The following is an 8,415-nucleotide window of genomic DNA, read 5'->3' as shown; positions in this document are numbered from 1 at the left end:
AACATGTACTTTTGATTGGAAAGAATCAATGACAATTTCGTTGTCTAGTCATTGAGAAGATTCAACGACATTTGACACTTAGTTGAAAAGTCATTGATTCAACCATTCGTCAATCATTTGTCCACAGTTACTCAATAGGCATTTTTATAAGGGTTTACTTCAGTTGATGTATTGTTCCTCACGCCCCCGCACCCCTCGAAAGCTTTGTGACCTAACATTGTTTTGCACTGCCTCCAAGATCGGAAGCACTGCAATCTTTTTACATCACATCTGAAAAACGGCAGGAAGTGGAAGATGGAAGCTGCGATGGAAAAATCCGTAAAACAGGGGGTGGGTGCTCGAGCCAACGTTTCGACAAGTGGACTTGTCTTCTTCAAGGCTGGAACTGGTTTCCTTAGCTATCGTGTGTATATGCTTCGTTCCCTCTCCAAAAGAAGGGAGAAGAGGTGGGAGGGGGGGGGGGGGGGGAGAGGCCACCGCGACGACTGGGTGAGTCATAAGGAACGCGAAAAAAAAAAAGAACAAAAAGCGGGGGCGGGGGGGAGGGGGGGGGGCGACGGGAGGGTGTACGTTTCACTGAATGATTGTCATAGGGATGGTCGATTAAAATTTTTAATCGATTAATCGTTAACCGATTTAGCCTTTAATCGATTAATCGCTCTCGGTGGAAAATTTTAATCGATTAATCGACATTTTTTATGGGTGCTTTAAAACCGATATCTTTTTGCTTGAGAGGCATCGTTTGTGCTTGATATGGACCCAAATCTATTTATCATACGCGCTGACGATCGAAAATTCCCGCTTTCGAAAGTGTGAACGACGGGCCTCTTATGTCCAGTGTGCCAAAATTCCCACTTTCGCACACTGTACACAAGGGGCCCGTCGTCGGGAGATGGCTCTTGGCTAAATAGCGAGATACTGATAACTTACCTGAAGAGACGAATTGGTGTCGTCAGGATAGGGTTCTTCAACACTGTCAGCTTCGTCGTTACCAGCTTTTTTCGGTAGATGGCTCTTTGGCACGTCAATAGAGTTGGCGTGCAGCTGGTGATATCCTAGAGTCTCCGTCGCGGGCTTTGAGAAGTGCTTGCCACATTTATTACACCTTGCAGTCTTCGTTTTCTCATCTTCAGCAAACAACGACCACACTGTGCTCCTCTTCCGATTGCCCGGCATTATGACATCCCAAAGGTAGCAGTATAACCACGAATGTGTAATATTTACACGACATAGCACGCAAGCAACACAAGCCCAACGTACACTCAGGCGACGCTCAACCAGCTTAAGGGAGAGGAGGTGAAGGCAGTAGCCGCAGTAGACTGTGAGCCGGAGCGAAGAGGGAAAGTTCATTTCTGCCTCGATGGGGTGGAAACGCCCCGTATCCGGGCTTGAAGATTTGGGGAGTGCTTGGAGTTCAGGGCGAGTTCATATGTATCTCTGGGGTGTGGCCACCGACAGCTCCGGGCTCTTTCTGCTAGCGCAGAAATATGCGCTGTATTGAAAGCAGTGAAAGAAAGGCGATGTGCACGGCATTTGCGTCTCAGGATAGCGCGCCTCGAAGTCATGCGCTCCGGCCAAGGGGGGAGGTGTGGGGCTGCCGTAATCAATTAATCGAATAGCTTTAACCGATTAATTGGATTAATCGAAAGGCGGAAATAGATTATGATTAATCGATTAATTGTGGACCTTTAATCGATTAATCGTTCATCAATTTTACCATCCCTAGATTGTCAATGGAAGCACGTGGCGTTTTAACAATAGTAGGTTCGAAATGCCAAGATGAAGGGATTAACTCTCACTCGTTTTCGTTGTGTATGTACCGTACCGAATAGATTCAAGAGCCCCCTTAGAAACGGTAATACCTGCTGGCTGGAGTGTATTGAACTTGTGACTTGGGGACCGGAAGTTTGACTGAAGTATGTAAAGTTTGAGATCTTCGAAGTTGTGACCTGCTACATTAAAATGCTGTGCCACTGCTTTGGGTAACTTTTTCGCTGTGTCCGCGCGATGCCCGTTTAATCTAACATTAACAGGTTGTCCCGTTTCGCCAATGTACCGTTTTTGACAATGTGAACATTCGATCATGTAGATAACGTTTGAACTAGTGCAGGTAAAACTAGATTTTATATGATAGACGTGATTTTATATGATGGATATGATTCATTGACCACTGTAACAAGTTTCACTCTAGTATTAAATTCACCATGCACCATTCTTCCAGTGAAATTAACTTCCTAGACACGACGGTATCTATTGAAGCAGAAAAATTAAAGACGACGCTTTACAGAAAACCAACAGACAGCCAGCAATACCTAGATTACACTAGTCATCGCCCGCGACACTGCAAACAAGGGATATTTGTAGGACAGGCGAGGCGTATAAGAAGGATCTGTAGCGATGACAGCGACTACGTTAACCATTTAAGCAACCTAAAGGAAACATTAGTTAAAAGAAATTACCCGCATGATGCTCTAAACAAGGTCTTCAACGAAGCATGTCAACTAGATAGGAAATCATCACTAGCTCAAAGGGCCCCCGTAGCAAAGCCTAACCAGCCGCCAGCATTTATAACCAAATACTCAAATGCGCTACCAAACATAAATAATATCCTCCGTAAGTATTACCCAATACTGGCGAGCAACGAGCGCCTTAGAAAAGCGTTTCCCGGAGTACCAAAGGTCGTGTATCGCCGCAATAGGAATTTTAAGGACATGTTAGTGCATGCAAAAGTAAACCCTCGTTCTACTGCCCACATAACACCTTGTTCTCGTCCAAGATGTAAGACTTGTAAGCACCTTCAAGATGACGTTATAGTTAAAAGCACCGAAAGTGATTACGTCCATCATATAAAATCTAGTTTTACCTGCACTAGTTCAAACGTTATCTACATGATCGAATGCTCATATTGTCAAAAACGGTACATTGGCGAAACGGGACAACCTGTTAATGTTAGATTAAACGGGCAGCGCGCGGACACAGCGAAAAAGTTACCCAAAGCAGTGGCACAGCATTTTAATGTAGCAGGTCACAACTTCGAAGATCTCAAACTTTACATACTTCAGTCAAACTTCCGGTCCCCAAGAGACAGAAAATATACAGAGTCATACCTTATTCACAAGTTCAATACACTCCAGCCAGCAGGCATTAACGTTTCTAAGGGGGCTCTTGAATCTATTCGGTATGGTACATACACAACGAAAACGAATGAGAGTTCGAAAATGCCACGTGCTTCCATTGACAATCATTCAGTGAAACGTACACCCGAACGGCGGGTAGAGAGTTCGAAAATGCCACGTGCTTCCATTGACAATCATTCAGTGAAACGTACACCCGAAACGTACACCCGAACGGCGGGTAGAGGGCGCTGGGCGAGACGGCGGTGACATAGGCGGCGGTTAAACGTAATACGGGTGGCTTGACTGGCTTGGCATGGTTGAGGCGACTGGAGGCGACTGCACGTGATTGCAATAGCGGGCGACGTGACCGGCGCAACCGCACGCAAAGCAGATGGGGTGGTTGTCGGAAGTGCGCCATCGGTTCGCTGGGGTAGGTCCCATCAATGGCCCAAGACGCGGTGGACGGGGCGGCGGCTGATAAAACTGCATGATGGGCTGCAGTCGTGGCCTAGGAATGACGTCGGCGTACGCAGCCGGCACACTCGCCTCGAAGGCCTGTGGTCTGGCGACAACTTCGGCGTAAGTATGTGGGACAGACACAGGGATCGCTGGGGGTGGCCTGGCTACAACTTGCGCGTAACTGAGTGGCGCATTAGAATAACAGAGAGCTGAGCTAGTTGGTAAGTATTCATTCTAAAAAGACAGGGCGTGCAAACAAGGACACAAGAAAGAAGTCACGACACCACAAACGCCGTTTTTTTAGAATGAGTGGCGCAAGCGCCGGAGGTGGCTGGTGGTACTCCGGCATGACCTCCGCGATTTCCTGTTGAATAGCGCGGCGTAAGGGAGGCAGCAGTGTGGTCGACGGCTGTTCAACATGCAGCGACTGAGGGAAGGCCAGTAGAGAAAACTGGCCGGCAATTTCCTCGCGCACAAATGACTTGATCTCGGCGAGCAAGGCCGAGTGATCAGAAATGGCCGACAAGCCAGCGAGATCGGCGTCACGTGATGGAGGTCGACGGGTCAGCAACCCCTGCCGGCGCAGCTCCTCGTAGCTTTGGCATAGCGTGATCACCTCTGATCACGCTCTGCCGAACGAGGGTTATTGGCGAGCAGTATGGTGAAGGCATCATCGTCGATGCCTTTCATAACGTGGCGGATCTTGTCAGACTCAGACATGGTCACGTCGGCCTTCTTGCACAAGTCGAGGTCGTCTTCGATGTAGCTCGTAAACGACTCACCGGTCTGCTGAGCTCGTTCACGTAAACGCTGTCCGGCTTGCAGTTTACGAACGGTAGGTCGGCGAAACACGTTGATGATGGCGGTCTTGAAATCACACCACGTGAGGAAATCGGTTGCGTGGTTGTTGTATGACAGGCTGGCCACACCCGCGAGGTAGAAAACCAGGTTGCTCAGTTTTCCTTCCTCGTCCTATTTGTTGGGTACGCTCACGCACTCGTATATCGCGAGCCAGTCCTCCACGTCACTGCCATCCGCGCCGGTGAATACAGGAGGGTCGCGGATGCGCGGGGCACCGGGGCATGGTGTCAATACAGGGGGAAGCGTTTGCTGGGCGGCGTCTTGAGGCATGGTAGAGGGCACGGTACGGGATCGAAGCGCCAGGGGCATCGAACGGGGACCGAAGCTGGTTGGACGGCTCAGCACTCTCCACCAAATATAAACGCGTTTATTGACGGCACTAGTCGACGAAGTACAACGGCGACAGTCAAGACAGAGCGCGGACTCTGAGCATGAGGAGCGTGCTGTCAGAGAAGAGCCGAAGGGGACGACCCACTAGAAAGCGCTCGAGAGGGCGACCCATTACAGACTTCCAACGCTTCGCCACAATATGAATGATTTGTGTATTGAATGCAGTGAGTGTGTGTACTCTGCGTGTCGCGTACCTAGTAAACGTGTGCGCATTAATAAAGTTAGCATGTAAAGGCAGTTAAGGCTCTGTGTGAGCCTTCCGGTAACCTTGCGTACTCCATGAATGGGCCCACCTCGTCAAAAGGCCATTCTGTAGTATCAGCACACGCCGCCTGAAGGTTATTTTTTTAGTATCCTCGAATCCCTCCAGATGGCGCCAGCTACCGCCTACTTCACGGCTGTGGCGCTCTCACAGCTCCACCTACTTATATGTTGTTGAAAATCTGTCTATCAAAACTATGCCCTGCTGCGCCGGTATTTGTTTTGCTGCCATCGAGCGCACATGTCGGGGCCTTTGTCCCTGTAAACGCGTGAATAACGTCGCTACACCGTGTGATGCTTCGAGAAATAAAGGCAGTAAGCCTAACATGCAGCCTCCGGGTGAGAAGTCCTTTGCAGTATCCGTTCCTTCCAAAGTGAACGCCGTCTCGCTGGCCGAGCGAGACGGGTGAATTCTGTCGTTCCGTTTCGCGAGTTTGTCGTCATCACAGGTTTGTCAGCTTGATTTTATTGTCATATCGTTCGATATTATGCTGAGTGGGACCGTTTTTTGTAATTACCAGTGCCGCATACGCTTTATCAGTCGAGAATCGATGCACTAGCTAGGCCTAATTGTATTGCTCGCTCGTTAGCCTGGTTTAAGCCATATTGAATTTGACGGGGGAGGAACGTTTCTCCGCGGCAAAAGGGAGGAACATTACCCCATTTGCAGACGAACATTGCGGACATCGCCGTTTCTCCCTTAAAGGCCAACTCCGGCGATTTTTTGACCATGCCAAAGTAATGGTGCTGAATTTAATGCATCTTTCACAACCTGCTGGTGCATTTCAGAATTAAAGGCATGTGTATGGAGTGTTGCAAGCTTCTTAAACTTGAATTTTTATCTGTAATCATATCGGCTGTAACATTGTGTTGCCCAGCTGCTTTTCCCGGAAAAATGCCTTGTAAAACCCATCTAGCCTCATCGGCCCTGGCAGCACTAGACGATGGCTTTTCATTGGCTGCAGGGGATAGCACCATTCGTAACAATAACCACACCCCCCTCTTTTTGTATGGCCAAGCATATGAAACGATTAAAGTTACGAGGAAGGTGCCCCTCCTCCTTGAAACACTTATATAAATAAAGGACAGAAGATGGCATTTAAGGGCTCGTTTTTCTTCGTTAGACACAATATTAATGAGAACTAACAGACAATAATGCCAAGTAAAGTATAGAAGATGTTATTTTTAATAATGGGGATATAAATGTGAAGAAAGTCAAGTGGACTAAAAGATAAATTGCCGCCGGCAAGGACCGAACCTGCGGCCTTCGAATAACACGTCCGATGCTCTACCACTGAGCTACGGCGGCCCCCCGTCCCCGTCCACTTTATGGGGTATATATGTGCATTTAAACCTAGGAGTGTTAGTCAGCGCCAATCGCAGCCATGGCGGTTCATTTATATAAATAAATGCACAAATAAATAACTAATGCAAGATTCTCGTCGTTGCACAGTGTTCTGTGGCACTGCAGCCACCAAACCTATTAACCCAAGCATGTACCTGAAGTTCAAATATTAATAAAATGTGTTTTTTGATTGTTCTGACATAATGCACATACAATGTCACAACATTATAAATGTGGTTACCATGGACAAGCCTGCCACAATACCGATTGTTGCTTGAATTCAGCGAAAACCATACCACTGGTACAATTAAAGTATATGGAGTTACTTTGTTTGGCAGTACTGCTCCTGAAGGCAGCGTTTGGAAGCCATATACTGCAACTTTACAAATTACGATTCCAGTGAAAACATGAAATTGCCCAAGCGCATGCCGTGACGCACGGCGACCCGAACTGATTATGAATTATTGGAGCGTGCACTGGACTTGGTTATCTCGGGAGCTTTGAAAAGTAGGAGACATGACGGAGCTTTTCACATAAGGTGGTGGCAACCACTATCTGTCGTTGTCGTTGACCGCAACTTCTCTTGGCTGTAGACTTGGACATTGAAAGGGACAGTTTTTGTTTCTCCATACAATCAAGCTTGGCCACCTTTTGAAGCAGCACAGGGGTGATTTCTCTGATTGGTACCCGCTTTAAAGAAATGCACACTGAAGGTATTGTAACAACAATCACATAATTGCAGCGCTATCTTATTCTTTCATTCTTTCAATGAGGCCTTTGATGAGTTCTAGTTGCGAACTTTGATAAGCTGCGTTAGTCCGCTTCTCCTCAAGGAGCGCCGCCGTCTCCATCCTTCTCATGCCAATTTCGGCCTCTCTAAGTCTGATTTTGTCAGCATGCTGCTGGTGTAGGAGCTTGATATTATCCTCGTGCTGGCGAATCTGGAGGCCGATATGATAGCTAAGCAGGCGCATTTCAATGTCCTGATCATACCTGGCCTCCAAAAACGTCAGCGTCGCTTCATTTTGGCTTCTTGCGGCTGCAAAAATATGGAAACAAGAAATATAGGACATGACATACTGAGGAATTAAAAAAATATATATATTTTTGATGAGCCACTCAATTCAAAGCAAGCCCTATTTTCATACGCGTATCTACCGGGGGTGGGGGGGGTCAAGGGGGGCGCCAGTCCCCCCACTGAGAACAGTTAGGGGGGCGGAGCCCCCCCCCACTTTCGATAGTTCTCACTGTCGGCTGCGCACTGGGAAACCATGAACTGAGGCGAACTTTTACTTCCACACAGCAATCACTTAATTATATAATGAAATTTGTCCTCCGTTTCTACTGTGGAGAATGTCTCCCGTGTACCACGACCACGCACTGTAGGTTCTCTACACGTGCCTCAAACATTTTCATCTCCATTGAAAGTGCGGCCGCCGCAGCCGAGGTTCGATCCCGCGATCTGGGTTTTCTGGACTAAGGAGACTGAAGTGACAGGCCAGGCTAGTTGATCTTGAGTCATCTCGAATTGACTTCTACAAGGCAAAATACAACACGGACAGCAAAGAAGCACACACACGCAGCGCTGTTTATTTCTATCCCTCTCTCTCAGCAGGGATGAGTTCACAGAGTTGCACACGCGCAAAAACAGCTCAACATCGTTATGCAACTGAAAAAGTTTATTATACTCATATGAATACATCTCGCCAGCTGCGACAAGTAGCCGCTGCCAACGTGATCGGCGGGTAGTCTTGAATTACATTCACAATGAGACACTGTCCGGCTGTTCCGAGAAATGTTTAGGTATTGTTCAGCATAGTAATGCGCTGCTTAGTGTGCGCACGTAATTTTAACACCTCGAGATTTCACAGATTCGTGACGTCGCTAACAAGCACGCGATTTTAAGGCACAGCGAACATTTTTGACGAACGGCGAGGAACCAATGACAAAAATATGTCGTATTGAAAATAGCCTACTTTCTTG

The 8,415-nt window shown here is 47.7% G+C and overlaps 1 non-coding gene across 1 annotated transcript; it reads right to left on the bottom strand.

Moving 5' to 3' along the window:
* Positions 1–6,324: 6,324 nt before the first annotated feature.
* Trnat-ugu (transfer RNA threonine (anticodon UGU)) lies at positions 6,325–6,396 on the bottom strand. Its single transcript has one exon. It is a non-coding gene; the product is annotated as a tRNA-Thr (tRNA).
* Between the last annotated feature and the right edge of the window lie 2,019 nt (positions 6,397–8,415).

The sequence above is a fragment of the Rhipicephalus sanguineus genome, unplaced genomic scaffold (assembly GCF_013339695.2).
Source record: "Rhipicephalus sanguineus isolate Rsan-2018 unplaced genomic scaffold, BIME_Rsan_1.4 Seq7738, whole genome shotgun sequence".
NCBI lineage: Eukaryota > Metazoa > Arthropoda > Arachnida > Ixodida > Ixodidae > Rhipicephalus > Rhipicephalus sanguineus.
This window is presented reverse-complemented; position numbering and strand designations above follow the sequence as displayed.